This window comes from Hyperoodon ampullatus (assembly GCF_949752795.1).
Source record: "Hyperoodon ampullatus genome assembly, chromosome: 8".
Taxonomy (NCBI): Eukaryota; Metazoa; Chordata; class Mammalia; order Artiodactyla; family Ziphiidae; genus Hyperoodon; species Hyperoodon ampullatus.
The window spans coordinates 66,753,365-66,772,923 of NC_136921.1; positions in this window are offsets into that span (position 1 = coordinate 66,753,365).

Genomic DNA, 19,559 nt, shown 5'->3' on the forward strand with positions numbered 1-19,559 from the left:
GCGATCATTATTCCAGGTGTCAGTCCTGTGCTATGGGCATTCACTCTCCACCTTGTTAAACTTCACAAAAAAGAATATGAAGACCCTCTGACCTGGCATCCATTTAAAATATAGTATTTTAAAACTAAATTTATATACATACATTTGTATTTTATAATTTTGAACCCTTTTTTTGATCATGAAATTTATTTTTTTCCTGACTATATAAAGTAAAAAAATCATCTGCAATTCATGCCTCTGTGATAACCACAAATAACATTTTAGGTCCCATCCTTTCATCTCTCTCTCTCTCTCTCTCCGAACACACTGGTGTGGGTGTGTGAGTGTGCATATACATGCACACTAATAATTCTTCACAAATTAGATCACACAACAGTCGTATTTATTGTGGAAACCTTTCCAAAATTCCATTGTTTGTTCCTTCCCTCCCTTCGTATCCAGAGCTCCCCGACTCCTCCACCGTCAAGCAGTGTTTATGTATCTCTACATTTCTCTGTGAATGTTTATATATTTATGTTTTGTTCTGTTCAAAGAGGCATCCTCCAAAGCAGTGTTGTTCCTGTGCTCAGGATGCATGATCCACAATTCTAAATGGTGGACAAGACGTTCCAAAAACAGGGGGATTATTGTAACATATATTCTCTGAATCTTCCTTTTCTTGCTGAGCGGTACATCAAGGACTTCCCTTCTTGAGAATGCACACAGTTAACTCACTTTTCAGTGTCTTCGTAATGAAATATGGGCTGCACCAAGTATTCCTTTTTTCTATATGCATAGTCAGCTGTGCATGTGCCAGTTTTATCAATGAGCTGTTCTCTCCACAGTGGATCACGATATTCACTTTGTCATATAGAAGCTTCTGTTCTATGAATACTGCCATTGACCAAGTGGGGTTTACTCTAGAAGTGATACTGGGATTCATTTCTGGGCTCTTCAGTCTGTTCTGTTGTTTATTCCCCTGCCATGTTTTGATTCTAATGGATTTAAGTCTGGTATGGCCCTCCCCTCACTATTCTTTTCCACAAATTTCTTGCAAAGTTTTGGATATTTAATCTTGCCAAAACATTTATTATATCCACTTTAAAAATGGGGGATTCTAATTGGCATTGCGTTAAATGTATGTATGAACTTTGAATTTATATGCTTATTTCTAAATTTTCTTTTCATTTTAATGCTATTATGTTTAAAATTTTTTCAATTGCAAATATGGAGAAAAGCTCTGAACTTTTCCAGGCACCAGAACAAAGTTCTTCATTGATTCTAGTAGTTTTCATTTTAAAACTGGGGTTGGAATTTCTAGGTATATAAACATATCATTAGCAAAAAGAGAAAATTTTATCTCCCCATATACTCTATTTATATTCACTATTTTCTTCTCCTCAGTTCACTGTTGAATTGTAATAATAGCAGGTATCCTGTCTTATTCCTGGCATTTGATTGTTTGGAATGATGTTTGCAACTGATTTTCGATAAACAGATATTTTCCCATTTAAGAGGTTTCTTTCGATTTATATTTTATTTGAAGATTAATTTAAAATGGCCACTGAATTTTACTGAATGTTTTTTAGAACCTATTGACGTAACCCATCCACTTTTCCTCCATGCCTTTGTTGTTATCGTGAATGATGTCAATGGATTTGCTGGTGTGGAAACTTGATCATTGGCAATATTCACTTCATCTGCTTTTGCATTTACTTGCTAATGTTTTATTTAGAATTTTTGCAAATATTTATAGGTGGAATTGCTCTGTAGTTTTATTGTACTACTTTGATCAGTTTTGGTTTTAAGGCTAAACCAGTTTTATAAAATGGATTTAGGAACTTTATGCTTCTATAGTCATGAATAATTTAAATAACATTTCTATTCTTTGTGAGTTATATGGAACTCACTCTGAAATTATCTGTTTCTGCTCTCTCTTTTTTTTTTTTTTTTTTTGCGGTACGCGGGCCTCTCACTGTTGTGGCCTCTTCCGTTGCGGAGCACAGGCTCTGGATGCGCAGGCTCAGCGGCCATGGCTCACGGGCCCAGCCGCTCCGCGGCATGTGGGATCTTCCCGGAACGGGGCACGAACCCGTGTCTCCTGCATCGGCAGGCGGACTCTCAACCACTGCACCACCAAGGAAGCCCCCTTGAACAGAACTTTTGACAACAAGTTAAACCTACTGAAATTCATGGATCTCAGAGTACTTTTAGCTTTTTAAAAATCCTTTTTTTCCCTCTTTTTGAAGTACAACATGTACATTTATAAATGCATCTGTAGAGTATGTTTTTATATGTTTTTAATCTTGTTAAACACACTGGTTGTTGGTGCCAGCATGTGTGGATATTTGTGTGTTTGTGTATGTGTGATCTGTATTTGGGTGCAGTTATTAAATACACCAGTTATTTCCTGTGGCACCAAGTGCTTTGATAACCAGAAACTAAGTAGGGGTTGGAGACCATGGTCTGAGACAGGATTCCAGTGCTGTGAGGAAGGTGCAACTCATCCCCTAGGGATGTTGGAAGACAAATGAGATTGTTTATCTGAAAAGTATTTTGAACTCTTACCTCTCCAGGAGAAAGGTCCTATGTTAATTCCTAGTACAGTTAAGCCTCCAATCTCCATGTCAATGAGAAAACAAAAACAGAGCACAGATTGTCTAAAGGTCATTGATTCTTGATTTTGGAATTGAATTATAATATACTTTTGGATGTTGGCAGGAGACCAGCCTCCTGTGTGGGTAAAATGAAGCTTTTGTTAATGTGAGTCAGTATTTCGTGAATTTGCATTATCAGCCCCTGTATGATCAGCCGTATCAGAGTCAGGTGATGTGGAACACATTTGTATTAAAAAGGGCCAAGGCATGTATAATACATTTATATCTATGGCTATTCTCAAGTTCATCTTTGTTTTCTGATTAGGTCATAAGAAATCATATATTTGGGCCTCAGTAGCTTTAAAAATGCTTTCACTGGGTTACATTTCAAAGTTTTCCTGAAATACTTACGTAAAGAGTATCTCCAGGTTGTCAGTAGAACTATCGATGAAGTCATTGACCATTAAAGATTAATGAATGAATGGCTGGCCTAAAACCCCAGTGTTAGAAATTGTGGTCCCCAAACAGCAGCATCAGCATCACCTAGAACCAGTTAAAAATGTGGAGTCTCAGGCCCCACCCCAGACCTACTCAATCATAAACTCTGAAGCTGGGGCCCAACAATCTGTGCTTGAAAAGCCATCTGGGTGATTCTGATGCAGGGTCAAATTTGAGAGCTGAAGGCCATAAAATCAAGATGTTGTCAAAGTGTCTTGCATCATGTCTCTTAGAATTCACCACCAGGTAAAAAAGTCACCTTTCATATATAGGCAGGAAATCTTTTCCCAGACGAGGAGAATAATATCACCCACTCTGTTTCCATTTTTGCCTTTTACTTTAGGAAACTTGGAGCTGTGCTAGTTGCTCAGTCATAGTCAATACATTTGTCTGGGCTTTTTATTTCCCTTTCCTTTCCATGAATTTTATTTGCTTCTTTTATTTAAGTGTCTTACTATGAGTCTGTTATGATAGGCCTTCCCGAATCCATTTTGCTAGTAAGTAGGTTGGCAGTGTGGGTAGGATATAATTTGAAATAAATTGACTCACTCAGTGATTGACAGTAAAGGTATTTGACTAAGAAATGTACTAGATAGTAAGGGAAGCTAACATGGAATTAAACATATCTTGCAGAAAGCACCGTGCATGCCCTTGAATACTTACTTATACATGGTAAGAAAATGTAAACAGTATAGAAAGATATAAAATGAAATTGGCTGAAAACAATGCACAATGTGAGAGTTGTGAGTTAAGTTTTATTTGTGGCCAAATCAGGACTATAGCCTGGGAGAGAGCCTCTCAGACAGCTCTGAGGAACAGCTTTGAAGAGGTACAGGGGGAGGTCAGTATATGTATGACTTCAGTGAAGAGGGTACACGTGAAATCAAGCACATATTTTGGCAGAAAGTTGCTGCTAGTTATGAGGAGCAGATGTCTCAGTTAATGATTTTCGTGCTTTTCTAGATATGAGAAGATGCAAGAAATTGGGCTCATAAAATCTTCTTCTGAAAATATCTAACTTACTGAAGTCCTGTTCTACCAGTTTTTCCCAGAGCACAGAGTGCCTCATTCCTGATCTCCACCCTGAATTCCTTTCAGGGTGTGTTGAAAGTCAGTGACTGCAGTGGCTAGTGATTTCATTCTTGTAGAACCAGATGACGAGAGATTTTTTAGTTGGCAAAAGTGAAAACTTCCCTCACTCCTCCAGTGAAGGCTGTCTCCTCAAAGATAATCATTAACAATCTCTTGGGTATCTTTTTAGAAAATGAAGTTTATCTTTTTTAGAAATTAAAGTTTATAGGGCCCACATGTATATGTATTTATCCACTTTCCTTTTAAGAAACACAAAAAGCACTAAAAGTTCTGGTCACCGGTTATAATGTGTCTGCGGAGGGTGGGTGTTTCCCCACACCAACAAGCAGTGCTCTGACACCAGCAGGGTGTCCTGTGATTTAACTCAATTCTGACATTGTGTACCTGGAGATAGCATCAGATCCCACACGTTAAGGGCTCAGCCCTACAAGACTGTCCCCCCTCCAATAAGCACCTTAGACGCCAGTCTCAAGTCAAGGTTGTTACCTGTGCTTCTGACTGGCTATAGATTGGAGATTCCAACCACTTCCTCTTTGGGTTTGATTAATTTGCTTGAGTGGCTCACAGAATTCAAAGAAACATCTTACTTACCAGAATACCGGTTTATTATCAAAGTTTATAACTCAGGAACAGCAAGATGGAAGATATGCTTAGGGCACGGAATGGGGAAAGGGCATGGAGCTTCTGTGCCACCTCCAGGCCCACCACTCTCCCAGCACCAAACCTGAAGCTCTGTGAACTCATCCTTTTAATTTTTTCCAGAAGCTACTTGCTTAAACATGATTTACTGGTCCATTGGCCATTGCAAGTAATTCAACCTTCAGCCCTTTTACCTTCCCCAGAAGTTGAGGGAGTACCAACCCTCCAATCACATGGTTAGTTCTCTTGGCAACCAGCCCGCATCCCTAGATGTGACAGCCTACCTCATTAGCATAACAAAAGACACTTTAAATCACTGCTTCACTTAGGAAATTCCAAGGGTTTAAGGAGCTTTGTGTGGAAATGGGGGATGAAGACCAAATATATATTTCTTACTATAAATCACAATATCACAAGGACCTTAGTGTACATTCTCATCTGCATCTTGCTTTTTTTTTTCTTCATAATATATCATATGGATCCTCTCTCTTTTTAAAAGCTACACAATATTCCTTTGTAAGGTTGCACTTTAATTTATAAACCTACCTCCTATTACTAGATATTTAGGGTATCATGAACATCCTCACCTATAATATCTTGGCACACTTTTGAAATATATCTGCTAGGTGGATTGTTGGAAATGGGATTTTGGGGTTGAAGAGTATGCACATTTAAAAAATTGACAGATACTGCTTAACTACCTTCCAAAAAAGAGTAACCAATTTACTTCTCAAATGAGATCGTCTCTTTGCCCACATACTCACTAACATAGGGTATTATCAAACAGATGTTTTTGCCAGTTTTATAGCGACCGATTTATATTTCTTTGAATCATTGTTTTGATTCACCTTTGTTAACTCTGATAAGATTAGTCATTCTAAAAAAGATATATTCACTAATTTTATTTCTTTTTTGTGGACTGCTGTTAAGGATGATGTTTATCCATGTTTTTCATGACTTAATCCTAAAGTTTCCATACCTGGATTTCTTTGGTTTTTTAAATACAGCTTTTCTAGTTCTACCTTAGACTCCCTGAGTCTGTTTCTCTAACAGTGTACTTTTTTCTAATAGTGTACTGTGTGAATACAGTGTCCAGGAGAGGGCTTGCACACAGGCAGTGTCTCTGCTCTCTTTCCCAGTTAAGAGGAAATAAGTATTCCATATTTCATTGTGGGCACCATTATACTTGGGAGCCAAAATACTTTGTCAACTTTCTCCTTTTTTTTTTGGCGGTACGCGGGCCTCTCACTGCTGTGGCCTCTCCCGTTGCGGAGCACAGGCTCCGGACGCGCAGGCTCAGCGGCCATGGCTCACGGGCCCAGTCGCTCCGTGGCATGTGGGACCCTCCCAGACCGGGGCATGAACCTGCGTCCCCTGCTTCGGCAGGCGGACTCCCAACCACTGCGCCACCAGGGAAGCCCTCTCCTTTTTTTAAGCTAAAAACTTATATGTAAAAAGTCATCTCATACTGCTTAGCTGGGTCCTCCAGATATCCCCCAGCACTCAGTAATCCTGAACCTAACACCCTTGTCACACAGCCTTTTCTTGCCCCGGTGAGACTGGGGTAGGGGAAAGAGGAGGTCAAGTGTGTGAGTTTCTGGGTACATTTTCTACCTTCTTACTTATCACAACATTATGCAAGGAAACAGATGAAGAGAAAAACCACCTCCAGTTTTATCATGTGTAAAGGAAAATGAAACTTGGTTAGCAAAAAAAAGGAGTTAGAAAAAAGAACATCATCTTTCTGCGTTGTTACAGACTTACCAAATCACAGTTTCTATGGCCCAGATTCTTTTAGTCATTCTAATCCTGCTTATTTTATTCTCCTTTCCCACCTCATCTCTTTGAGATTTGTACTTTCCATGTGTTCCTGAAATGTTACCAGTTAATCTATTCCCTGGCATTAGGGCTTCCTCTGGGAGTTTACCAATTGATTGGCCTTTTAATCCAGTTGTTAAAATTCTCCCAATACTCACTGGCATGGAGCAGTTTCAATTTGTGTGTATTGAAGTATTGGCCAGGGTCGTTAGGAAAGTGAAGTTCACACAGCTGCTCTGTGGGACTGGAATGGTACCAGGAAACTGATTTGCAGTGTGATCGTGGGCTTGTGGAGGAAGAAGGGAAGAGGTGTTTGGAACAACTGCCAAGTCCACTCTAATTCTGGGCCCCATCCGTGTGCCACACCTTACAGCATAGTGAGAACACACACCAGGTTAGTGCAGATGTGCATGAGTTAGGGACAGGGCCAAGCAAGGGCCAGTTGTTTATAACGTATAGATGGGTCTTCAGCAACCAGAGACTATGGCCAAATTTCCCTAGAAAGAGCTGGTGTTGTATTTGTGTATCTTTACAAATTTACGTCGCTAGCATTAGGACTTCATAAACAATGGAACTTTGATACAGTAGATGTTCAGTTAAGAAAATTGTATTATACTTTTTGTTTTCTTCTCCCAAATTGATTTGTGTTTTTGGCCACTGTTCAAAAAAAGAAATCTGAGAGTGTGGGAATGAGGTACAATTTTGATGTGATTTTTATTTAAAAACTTACTAAATATGTATTAATATTTTAAAAATGCTCACTATCCATATTTCCTAAATCCACATTTACTTTCTACAATTTTATAGTGAAAAGATTTCTCATTCATTAAAATCTTTCAAATAGCCAGGTAATGCTTTAAGGTATTTTTTAAATTTTTTTTTGTTTTATTTTTGTTTAAAAGATGTCAGTTTTCTTTGAGAAATCGAGATGTTCACCTTAAAATAAAGATACACAGCTGAAAAAGAAAGATGTTTGCCTTTATTAGGGAATAAATGTGTTAATAAAATCTACTTATCCTCAAATAATATACCATTGTATTTTTACATTTCTGTCTTTCCTACTTAATTATGATTTTCTTGAAGATAAGGGCTGACTCTCCTTCGAATCTGAACCTCTGTGCTTAGCACAGGGCTTGGCCCATGCTTGGCCACAGCTGAAATGACCTCAGTAAATATTTTTTGAACAAAACAATGAATTAGTTGCCTCTTTGGTGAGGTTAATACAGTCTGCAGTAGCATGGGGTTATGAAACACCGCATGCAGGCAGAGGAAAACAAAGGTTCCTGGGAAGTGCTTAACTCATCACTTTGTGACTTAATTCCAGGGAAGGGAAACCCTCAGCATTCTTCCTGGTCCACCCAGTGCAAGCCAGGGTCCTTTCATTTCCTTTATTCCCTAGGTCTAAGAGTTTATTCTAAGAAAATAATGGGGAATAGACCATGTGATGTAGTGGCAAGGATGCTGCTCACAACGTTAATTAGAAAACAAAAATTTGGAAGACTCTAAAATGGGTAATTATGGAGGATTGAAAGAGGGGACGTAGCCCCTTAAAATTACCTACATTTTGATCCATAAGGATAAGATTTTACACATGAAGCAAACTGAGTTAGAGACCAAATGTCAACGTATAATAGAAACATTTCCTTCCTCTAATTCTCTCAGGACTTGTGCCGTTTTTCACGTCTCCATCCACCCTCTTGCCATTGATGTTAGTGACTTAGAAACCAGCGGATTCAGAGAAGCCTTGGGGAAAACGGCAAAGTGAGTCTCCTGGAGCCCCTGGTTCCACATTTACTTCTGTCTCTTCACCCTCCTCATTCTGTGCCCAGCGTTCCCAGGTTTCCTTTCTCCTTCTTAAAGCTGAAATGACCACTTTCTTCTAAAATGACACAGTCTTAGTACGTCCAGGATACATGCAGCAAGCCAGCCTCCTCTCAAAGGCAATTCTTCTATTCGCTCTAACTTCTAAATTACTGATGGGCCCTTGAAGCATGGCATATGAAGCCAGACTGCATGCATTCCAATGTCCACTCCCTTACTTTCTACCCAGGTGACTATGGAGCAATTGACTTATCTTCCTAAGTTTCCTCATCTATAAAAATTGGGATTAAAAAAATACCGCATAAAGTAATTGACATCTTGTCACATAATAAGCTAACATTTTCAGCCATCATCTAAAAAATGAAATGCAGGAGGAGGTAGAGTAGTTTCTTGTGGCACTCCTGAAAATATGACCCTTAGGTCTATGTCATTTCCTTTTTATCCCCTTTGACCCCTGTATCAATGATAAGGCCAAGAGTGCCTCCGTAGAAGCACCTGTGCCATATTTTCTGATTTGATGTAATTAACACTGTTATGTTGGTACTTAGCTGGGTAATCATTGTTCTACTTCACCCTAGCCCTAATTGGTTCAGAGATCACAACTTCAGTGACTGGTTTTCATTTATTTGTCACTAATGTAGAACTTCACTATCCAATAGTGTAGCCACGGTCCACATGTCGCTATTTAGTTTAAATAACAGTTAAATACAATGAAATTCACTTCCTCAGTCACACATTTCAGTTGCTCCATAGGCACATGTGGCTAGTGGCTCCCAAATTGGGCAACCCCAATGTAGAACATTTCCATGATTGCAGGAAGTCGTATTGGACAGTGTGACTTAGACCCTCGATTTTGCTTGTGCATGTAGAATCGTTGTAGCATTTAGCATCACTACTTATTAGACTCCTTTGCATAAACAGCCTGTCTAGAAACTTCAGATCCATATAATCATGAAAACAGGAATTGGAGCAACCTGTCATCTCATATCAAATCCCAGTCCTTTTAAGATCTTTGATCCAGTTCCTTTGCTTCTTGTAGGATAATTCTCTACAGTATATGCTTGGTTTTTTTTCTTTTTTTCTTTTTTTTTTTGCGGTACGCGGGCCTCTCACCGCTGTGGCCTCTCCCGTTGTGGAGCACAGGCTCCGGACGCGCAGGCTCAGCGGCCATGGCTCACGGGACCAGCCGCTCCGCGGCATATGGGATCTTCCCAGACCGGGGCACGAACCCGCGTCCCCTGCATCGGCAGGCGGACTCTCAACCACTGCGCCACCAGGGAAGCCCTCTCTACAATATATGCTTGGTTTTGTTTTTCCACCCATATGAAAGATCTGGCAGGGTACAGTGCAACTGCATAGATGGTATGGTTTTGATATTGGAAGCATGTTATCCTCACTTTACAGAGTGAAATCAGGATGAATGTATTACTACCCTTCCTGTTTATCCTCAGCTATGTTACTTTTTGCCTTATTCTCAGCCCTGCTTTCTTTCTATGAATCACATCAGAATGAGTGACTAGAAAATCAGAGAAGATGGAAAATTTGCCACCTCCAAAGAGATGGCGCCGCTTAATAATCAAGTCTTTGCCTCACAAGCATAGTCACTCGCAGTGGAAATGTCAGGGTGCGGGTCCCAACGAGTTGAAGGCAGGTGTGTCAGTGCAGACGAGAGACTGAACCACAGGGCAGTTTTCTTGCTCAAGTTCACATGGCTCTTTGCAGCAGAGCCAGGGTTTGAGCTCATGTCTGCAGTGGGCAAAAGCCATTCTCTTTCCATCATTCCATGCCACCTCTGAAAATGTTGGCATGTTTGTTTCCTTTCTCAAACACTCACCCATCTTTCTGGCTGCCTTTAGAGGAATGGTTGTGAGAGTATGTTTGTCTCAGGAGAGGCCTCGAGGCATCTTCTGTTTTGTAGTCGTAAAAACGAAGTGTGCTAAGTCTGAAAGGTGGCGTGCACTTCACCCTGGAACATTTCAAGGGCAACGTGGGACAATCACTTCATGAAGAGGATGAAAGACACTTTCGGGAAGTGATTACCAAAGAACCCAAGAGAAGCCTGTCAGGTTTGGAGTCAGAGCAGTGAAGAAACCAGGTGGGAAGCTGTGGTCATTTTACAAGTCACAGCCTGCCCACTTCTCTTTCTGAGTACTCTGAACAGCCAGGAAGGAATGACAGAGGGGACCTAGTGGAATAAATTACACTGGTTATGTTGGACTGCTTCATAGTTCCGTAACTGAGTGCTGCGGGCAACTTTGCAGCATGCTTTGCGGGTGCCCGTGGATGAAAGGAACATATTTGGAGGCTGTTTCCTTCTACCAGCAACTTGCAGAAGCATGATAAAGTTTCCCAAACGTTGCTGCAAATTAGAATCACCTGGAGGGTTTTTAATATCTCAATACCAAATTCACACCCCATAAGTGACATCCTAGTGGGTGAGAGCCAGCATCAATAGTTTGTAAGGAACCCTGGGTGATTCTAAAATGCAGCGAATTTGGAAACCTTTTTTGACCACCCCTTTCTCTCTCTTTTACCCTCTCTCCTTTTATCATCTCCTTTTATCCTTTCTCCTGCTCTTCCTGTCTCCATGTATTCACCTTAACTGTTGATCCCTGAGGAGGGCCAGCCCTGTCTTCCTGGGAGGACCAGCCAAGCCCTTTGCCCCACCCAGAACAAAGCCCAAAGGACACCAAGTCAAGATAGTCTTTGGTGGCCCCTTCCTTCCAGCAGGAGATGCTGTCCCTGACTTGGTGTCCTTCTAGCTCTCACTGAAGTTTGCCCGAACACACTCTTTTCTGGGCCTGGCTCTGCCTCCATCACCCCACCTCTGGTGTGTAAGTGCCTCCTAGGTCAAGGCTTCCCAAAGAGGTGTCTGCTTGTCTCTAGGCATCTGCAGCTGGGTCCTTGGGCACCTGCCAGTTCTGAAGAAGATTTTAAAATGTGTGTCTTTGGGCTTCCATGGTGGTGCAGTGGTTGAGAGTCCGCCTGCCGATGCAGGAGACGCGGGTTCGTGCCCCGGTCCGCGAAGATCCCACATGCCGCGGAGCGGCTGAGCCCGTGAGCCATGGCCGCTGAGCCTGCGCGTCCAGAGCCTGTGCTCCGCAACGGGAGAGGTCACAACAGTGAGAGGCCCGCGTACCGCAAAAAAAAAAAAAAAAAAAAAAAAGTGTGTCCTTATTTCTTGGTGCTCCGGTTTTCTCATCTGGAAAATGGGGCAATAATAATGCCTAGTTCATAGTGTTGTGGGGAATACAGAAAGCACTTAGTGCCTCGCACGTGTCGGGTCAAACTATATGAAATTGCCGTCTTTGTAGGGCAGAATGATCAAATAGTGGCAATTTCATAATGTTCAACCCTGTGGTAAATGTTCAATAAATGTTGTTATGTTATTTTCCCTTTTATTTATTTATTTATTTATTTATTTTTGCGGTACGCGGGCCTCTCACTGTTGTGGCCTCTCCCGTTGCGGAGCACAGGCTCCGGATGCGGAGGCTCAGCGGCTATGGCTCACGGGCCCAGCCGCTCCGCGGCATGTGGGATTTAATTTGAATGTGATGTTATTTATATTTGGCAATTTTTGTTTAGCTTTAAAGCTATGACACGGGCTTTAAAGGAACTTAACCCTAGTTTTCTATCTGTATATCTGAGTAGCAGTATAATTATTATAATAAGGGTTAATTAGTTGACAGTGGGGGTAGGAAAGGTTCTGTCTGTGAGCCTGTTTTCTCTTTAAAGGAGAAAGCATTTTTCAAATTTGAGAAATCCTGCCCTAGACCTTTCCCTGTCTGCCTCATTGAATTCACCTGCCCTCTGTTTTTATTGTCATGACAGGATGCTGATCTTAGTCTGGGATCAGCTAGAAAAATCTGACAAGCAACTTGGGCTTTCGATTTCTCCTGATAGAACACGACATTGCATAGGCTCCTTTTTGAAGACCTTTCACATCTCCTTTCTGGACTGGAGAGAAGACAGTTCCGAACCAGCATCTAGACCCAAATGAGTAACCGGATGCTTCTCTAGGCCACTAGACACTGATTTTGAGAATTATATTAGCCAGCAGGCATGCGCTAGGTATGGTTCAAAGTGCTTTATGTGTATCATCTCCTTTAGTCCTCCTAAGAGCCCTATGACATAGGCAGTATGATTTCCCCCATTTTGCAGATGAGGAAACTGAGGTACAGAGAGTAAGAAACCCGCCCACAGTCAGTCAGCTATCAGGAGCAGAGTGAAAATTCTAACCTGGGCTGGCTCCAGAACCTGTGCCCTTAGCAACTGCTCCACAGTCATCCAGGCATTATCTGTTTGTCCTCAAAACAATCCTAGGTGGGAGGTAAAGGGGTCTGGGGTCTTCCTGGTTCTGGAGCTGGCACTTAACACCCTCTCTGCTCTATTGCCCAGTGCCCGGTCAGCCCTGCGTGCCACTGCTGGCTGTGGCCATGTGGCTCCCCTTAGAGTGGCCTCCTTTCCAGTCCCAGTGCCTCTGCCCCTGCTTTTGGGTGATAAGATGTTGTTTCTCTGACCTTTCTTAAAGTACTTAAAAAGCACATGTTAATTCTCTTGACTTTAATTGCCCCATCGCCTTAGAGGCGCCCTAGCATTCTTTTTCCCATGGAGTGGTTCTAGGAGATTTGCCCACGCGCAGTGCTGCAGGACCGGCCAAGAGGGATGGAGTTACTTGGTTGGTTGATTGCTTTCTCCAGCTCTAATACCACTTCCCCAATTTTGAGAAGGCCTGCCTTTGTGAATGTGCTGGATTTCCCTCTTTTTTTCTTTTTCTTTTTGTCCTTTCCCTGAGAGTAGAATGACAGACAGCATGTATTTTTATTTATTAACCTGACTCCCCGCAGGGAAAAAAGCAAGAATATTAGGAGTAATACAAGTTATTTTTTTGTATTACTCTGGCCAGGGGTGGCTGATCCAGCGTTTTTAGGGGGGACCTCTCCTTAAGAAAAAGAATATATAAATTAGAATCCTAACATTAGGAAAGGGTCTTGGCAGAGGCCCATGCAGTCAGGGACCCTGAGGCTTACCCTTCACTACATGATAAATTCACCTCTGGCTAAGACACTTGGGAATTTTAACATCTTTTGTTTTCTCCAATCCCTCTTATTTCCAGTGTCCTATAACTAGTATACTTGAATGATTGTTCGTATGAACCTAGAGGTTAACTGTATCTTTATAAAATGAAATGGGTCATCCCTATCTCCATTTCTTCCTTTCTTCCTTTTTCCAGTTAAGCTGCTTTGTTGGTAGGAAGGAATATGGACCTCTGATTGGGTTTTACCGATAATGTCTTGTGATCTCCTCCCCAAAGGGCCTGTGTAGGGTTGGTGCAGTCATTGTGTTAGCTGGCTCCTCTACTTGGCATCTTACAGGCAAGTGGCCTTGGTTATAAGGACAAAAGGTCAACATCATACCATGATCATGCTTGACTAAATGACTCAAAGATGCATCATCTCTCTTTTTAAAGAGATTTTTAAGAATTTGCATGAATGATTTTACTAATAGAGTTGAAGAATTTGTGTGTTAAGCTGGAGCTATTAAGAAGTATTGGGTTGGCCAAAAAGTTCATTTGGGTTTTTCCGTGACGACGTACAGAAAAATCCGAACGAACTTTTTGGCCAACCCAATCTAACAGAAAATGTTATCTATACCCACCTAGATGGAGGATAATGAATGAATGAATGAGTTAACAAGTGAAATAGAAAACAAGGGGGACAATTGAGGAACAGAAATAGGAAAACATTAAAAAGGAATAGGGGAGAGGAATCTTACTCTCACATGGCTGAATTCAGTGTCAGCAGTCAGGGAGGAGGGTCTGTCTAGATACCTACATTTCCTTATCCAAAAGAAGCTACTCAGTAATTTTTTTCAGTAAGAAGGGAATTCACTTAGATACAAAAACAAAAAAAGTTTCTATTATCAAGGACAATTTTATTTTATTAATAACTCCTACATCTTTTTCTGCCTGAATGAATACTGTGTAAAATCTTATTAGAGTCTGTTTTGCTACAATAGTAGACTTCTTTAATAGCTATTATTTATGGAGACTTATAAATGAAGATGGTGTGTGACAAAGGAAGAATGCCTACCTCAATGACATAGAGTTAGGGGGTCATTTGATACATTCCTGTGCCTTTAAACCCAGGGTGAGGAAATCCTTCCTTCCTCAAAATGACTGTGCTAATTTGTTGTGTTCTTGAAAAGTCAAGTTATAGTTTAGACTGTGAGTTTTAGCAGACCCCAATACCCTTTAACAAAAATGAAATTGATGATCTTTGAGCAATCTGGAGAGAGACATACTGTGTGTAGCTCAAGGTACTGGTTGATCAGAAACTTGGAGGATGAATGCATGGATAGATTTGTTTTTAAAAAACATATTACTTATTAAATGAGGAACATTGGTTAAGATTTAGTACATGTCTTCCTCGACTTACTATGGGGTTAGGTCCTGAAAAACCTATCATAAGTTGAAATATCCTAAGTCAAAACTGCATTTAATACACCTAACCTACGGAACATAATAGCCGAGCACAGCCTACCTTAAACAGAACACTTGCATTAGCCTACAGTTGGGCAAAATCATCTAACACAAAGCTTATTTTGTAATAAAGTGTTGAATATCTCATGCAGTTTTTTAGAATACTATACTTAAAGTGGAAAACATTATGGTTGTTTGGATACAGAATGGCTGTAAGTGTATCGGTTGTTTGACGACATGGCTGATGGGAGCTACGGCTGCTGCCCAGAATCAGGAGGGAGGATGGTACTGCGTATCACCAGCCCTGTCAATCAGAAGCCTGGGAGAAGATCAAAATTCAAAATTGAAATACAGTTTCTACTGAATGCTTACCGCTTTTGCACCACTGTAAAGTGGAAAAATCATTAAGTTGAACCATTGTAAACTGGGGACTGTCTATAGTTAGCTACAAAGAACCCAGTGATTTGAAAAAAATATAGCCATAGGGTTTTTACTTAAGCCATTGTTTCGATGTTGGCTGTTTGATTTTTTTTTTCCTTTTTTCCTTTTTCCCACAGGAAGAGAGAGCACAGGCTGGCTTTCCTACACTGTAAGAAATCCTGAAGGGGCTCACCACACCTATCAAACTAGCAGTTACACAGTCTTCTTAAACTTGAGTTATTCATGGCTAAATGGAAACAATCTTCAAGGCCATTTTGACAAAAACTTGATTAGGATTCTTGGAACCCTGGGCAAAACCCTATTCCATGCAAGACAGTAAATAAGATTTAAGATGGGTTGGTTCTTCTGAATCTTGGGTGAGAATCAAGATAAGTCTGAGTCATTGTTAATGGTTGATGGTGGGCCATATTCTTATTATTCTCCAACCGCTTCACAACAGCCACAAGGGCAGTTGGTTTAGCCTTTGAGAGGAGGAGGAAAACCGTTTGAAGAGGAAGAGCAATGTTTTGTAGGCTGCAGTGTGAGGGAGAGGCATTTTGGTGACCTCCTGTCCCCAGGATCCATGGGGCTTGGAAGGATGAGCACCCTCCACCACAGAAGTCCAAGAGGAAGTGGTATTTTCTCTGTGAGCCAGGCTTTAGTCCATGCATAAAGCAATGGAAGGAATAGTTCATGAAGAGGTTAGAGATGTGGGGTCATTTGTTTACATCTGGCTTTCAGAGAACATGGTAAGAGGAGGCAGGAGAGGCAGACATCACTTAATGTGGGTGAGCATGGCAGTGGCCAAAGGTAACTGGGAGGGGTGATATGAAGAATTAATAGGCCTCAAGGTCTCACAAAGAATCTTCACACCAGGTCTCTAAAACCAAAACAAAGTGACCCCAAACACCATGCAATGGTCCCTGCCAGTAAAACTTGGTTCAAACACTGCAGAACTTCTCCATGGATTCACAGCAGGCAGTGTCAGCTTTATAACTGATTATTACTGACGTTTTGGAAACACTCTAAATTAGCAGGGGAAAGATGAACGCACCACTCCAAATACGGAGAAGACTGCCTCTGTACAGTACCAAGATAACTCTTTTTTGGTCAAGAGGTGGAAGGCATATGCCCAGTAATCCAAATGTTGGATTTGGAACTGGGTTATTTTGAACCCAAGAGCAATTGTGTTTGCAATTTAATCCACTTATAACTATCATATTGTTTCTGAGTACATTTTGAACTTTCACATTTTTGGAAGGTTTCTAAGATGAAATTCCTAGAAAACAATAAATTGAAAACACGACGTTTTTAAACATAGAGAAACATTTAATAAAAGACACAAAAGAAAAAATTTCTCCAAACTGCTACTCGCTTCCAAGTAAAAAAAAAATGGCAGGCTGTAGCTGAAATGTACCCAGTGTCCCATTCCTGCCTGGAGAGTTCTTTGACTTTATCCCCTTATGGCTGTTTGCACTGGATCAGATGTCCAACCCTGGCCCAAATGACAGTGGCGTGTAGGATGGACCATGTGAGAACAAGGTGCTTCCCAATAGCAACACATGACGTATGTCAATAGAAGAGCCATTCCCATATGAAGGGGAAAGTATAGGCCAAAACTGATTCCATATGCCCACTTGACCTATATTTTCATTGTTTAAACCTTATATTTTGATTTGAACATTGTAGTGGAGTGATATTCCATTTTTACAGAAGCAAATCATGTCAATAGGTAACCTCCCCACCTTCTGGCATTTGCAGAAATGTTCATGTGAACTACTGTTAGCTTTATTTTGCACTTCCAGGCTAATGAGTTTACTTAGAAGTCTGTGTTGTTTGTTGTAGTCAACATCTGTGTGATTCTGCTAGCCTATCATCCAGTTTTTCTTCTTCAGCTGATAACACCTAGATTTTCCTTTGGGAAACCAACATCTCCTATATTCTCAAACCATGTGATTTCCATGAAGTTGACACTGTGTGCTTGTCTCAGTGACGTGCTAGTGGCCCAGCCCTGGCCAATTGGAATGCCACACTCCCCTGGCCAGTTATGGTCCAAGGATGGACCTCCCCCCTTTTTAAGGCTTTCCCTGGAACAGTTTGGAAAGGGCCTCGCTGGGAATGCTTCTGAAGCTACTGTTGGCCACAGTTTGAGAAGACCTGAATGAGAACAAAGGCAAGAGATGGGATAAAGAAGAGTTGAGGGATGGAAATGCCTGATAACAGGGTTGAAGTCCAGCTGTCTAAGCTGGACAGTCAAGTGAAACAGTAAAATTCTTCCCCCTACCCCCTTCCCCTCAGTTTTGGTTATAGCTTGTTTGATTTGGATTTCTGTACCTTGCAACCAATGTGAAAAGTGAATTATCTTCATGAGCAGAACTGTGTAGTTCCTAATTAAATCTCCTGCTCCAGTTCCTTATGTTCCAGACAAGGCAAACCACAAAACCTAGTGGCATAAAGCAGTAACCATTATTTCATATATCTCATGGTTTCTGTGGGTCAGGAATATGGGAAGGGCTTGGCTAGGCAGTTCTCACTTGGAGTCTCCATGCAGTAGCAACCAGACAGTGGCTGGAGCTGGGATAGAGGGGAGGGGAGGGGGCTGGAGCAGCTGGCAGCCAGCAGGGCAGCTGTCTCTCCTCCTGAACTCTCAATAGCTCTGTTGGACTACTTGAGCTTCCTCATAGCATGGCATTCAAAGCACTCAGACTGCTAACCTGGCTTCCATGTGAGTGTTCCAGAGCCCTGGGTGTAAATTGAATCTCTTTCTATGACCCAGCTTTGAAAGTCACACAGTGTCATTTCCACCACAAGCTGGTCAACTGAACAATAAGTTTGGCCCAGAATCAAGGGCAGAAGATGTAGACCCCACCTCTTAATGGTGACACGTCAATGAATTTGCAGATGTGTTTTAAAACCACCACATATTATGAGCAATCCCCAAACTGTGAAAAGGGTAGGGTACTGTGGTCAAAATGATATATTTCAGTAGACTTAGTTTTGTGACATCATGCTTTTAGTTTATACTTTTGGGAGCTGGATTAACTTTTTCAAGTCATTAAGGCACAAAGCATAGTTTATATATATTGAAAATTAAATAAGATTTGTCATGATCTTTCAGGCTTTAGAATTCCATTTTGTTCTTGTATTAAGGCATTTCAAATTTTAATGTGAGTAGCACTGAAAAACGTTTAGATTTGGATTAGTTCTCTACTTCACAATTGCTTATATATTGACTTACTATTGAGGCATTGTCATTTAGTACTTGGTACCTTAGTCACTGTAACTTCCAGAAGTGCTTCATTGTCTTCCAGTGACCAGTTTACGGAGTTGGGAGTAATCTCTTTTTTATGGATTCTATATGAAATAGCCATTACAATGTAGATTTGTAAAACTTGACCTGTGTTATGGTTCTATCACTTTGCCTCTCTGACTAGAGTTAGAAATCCTCCTTTATACTATCTAGTACCATGGAGTAAAAATCAGAATGCAACTCTTTTCAACTTTCTCCCAAGTGGAGGAAGTCTAATAGATCTTGAACTAATTTTTTTTTTCTGTTTCAGAGTGTAGCAAGTAATCTATTGGAATAAAACCAGCAGTTGAGTAACTCATGCAAAGGTAATTTAGAGCACAAATTAAATCTGTCAGAGTGGTATTAGATTTGCAAAAGCTCATAAATAACAAATGAAAGGTCACAAAGCTGTGAAAATGAGAGTGTACTTCTTCATAAGAGAGCTGTAGTCAGGGACGAATCCTCAGCACATATTCAAATAGCAGTGCACAAAATGGAAACACAAAATCTTTTCTAAATGTCTAGAACATTCCAAAGACACAGTGGACTCCAGGGAAAAACATCAAAGTCCTAGAAAAGACCCTTCAAATCACTGAGCATGTCCAACATGGTATTTGTGGGGTTTAGGGATTAAAGCTCCATCAACTGCTGAGAATCTGTATGGAAAAAATACATCCCCATCAGCAGAGCCCATATTTCAGTAGCAGTTAGACTAATTGTGAATGCATGTCACTCATCTTTCACTTTTCAGTTCCTAGAAAATACTAATACAGTGAGTGGTGCTTCATGATTTACTGCAGGAATGTAAGCAGTTGGGTGATATTAATAAATAGTCCTGCCCATCCTGTTTTCTCATGGAAAAGAGCGGTGGAAAAATAGCTCTGGCTACTATAAAGTAGACAAGTTCTTTTACTACGCATTTTAT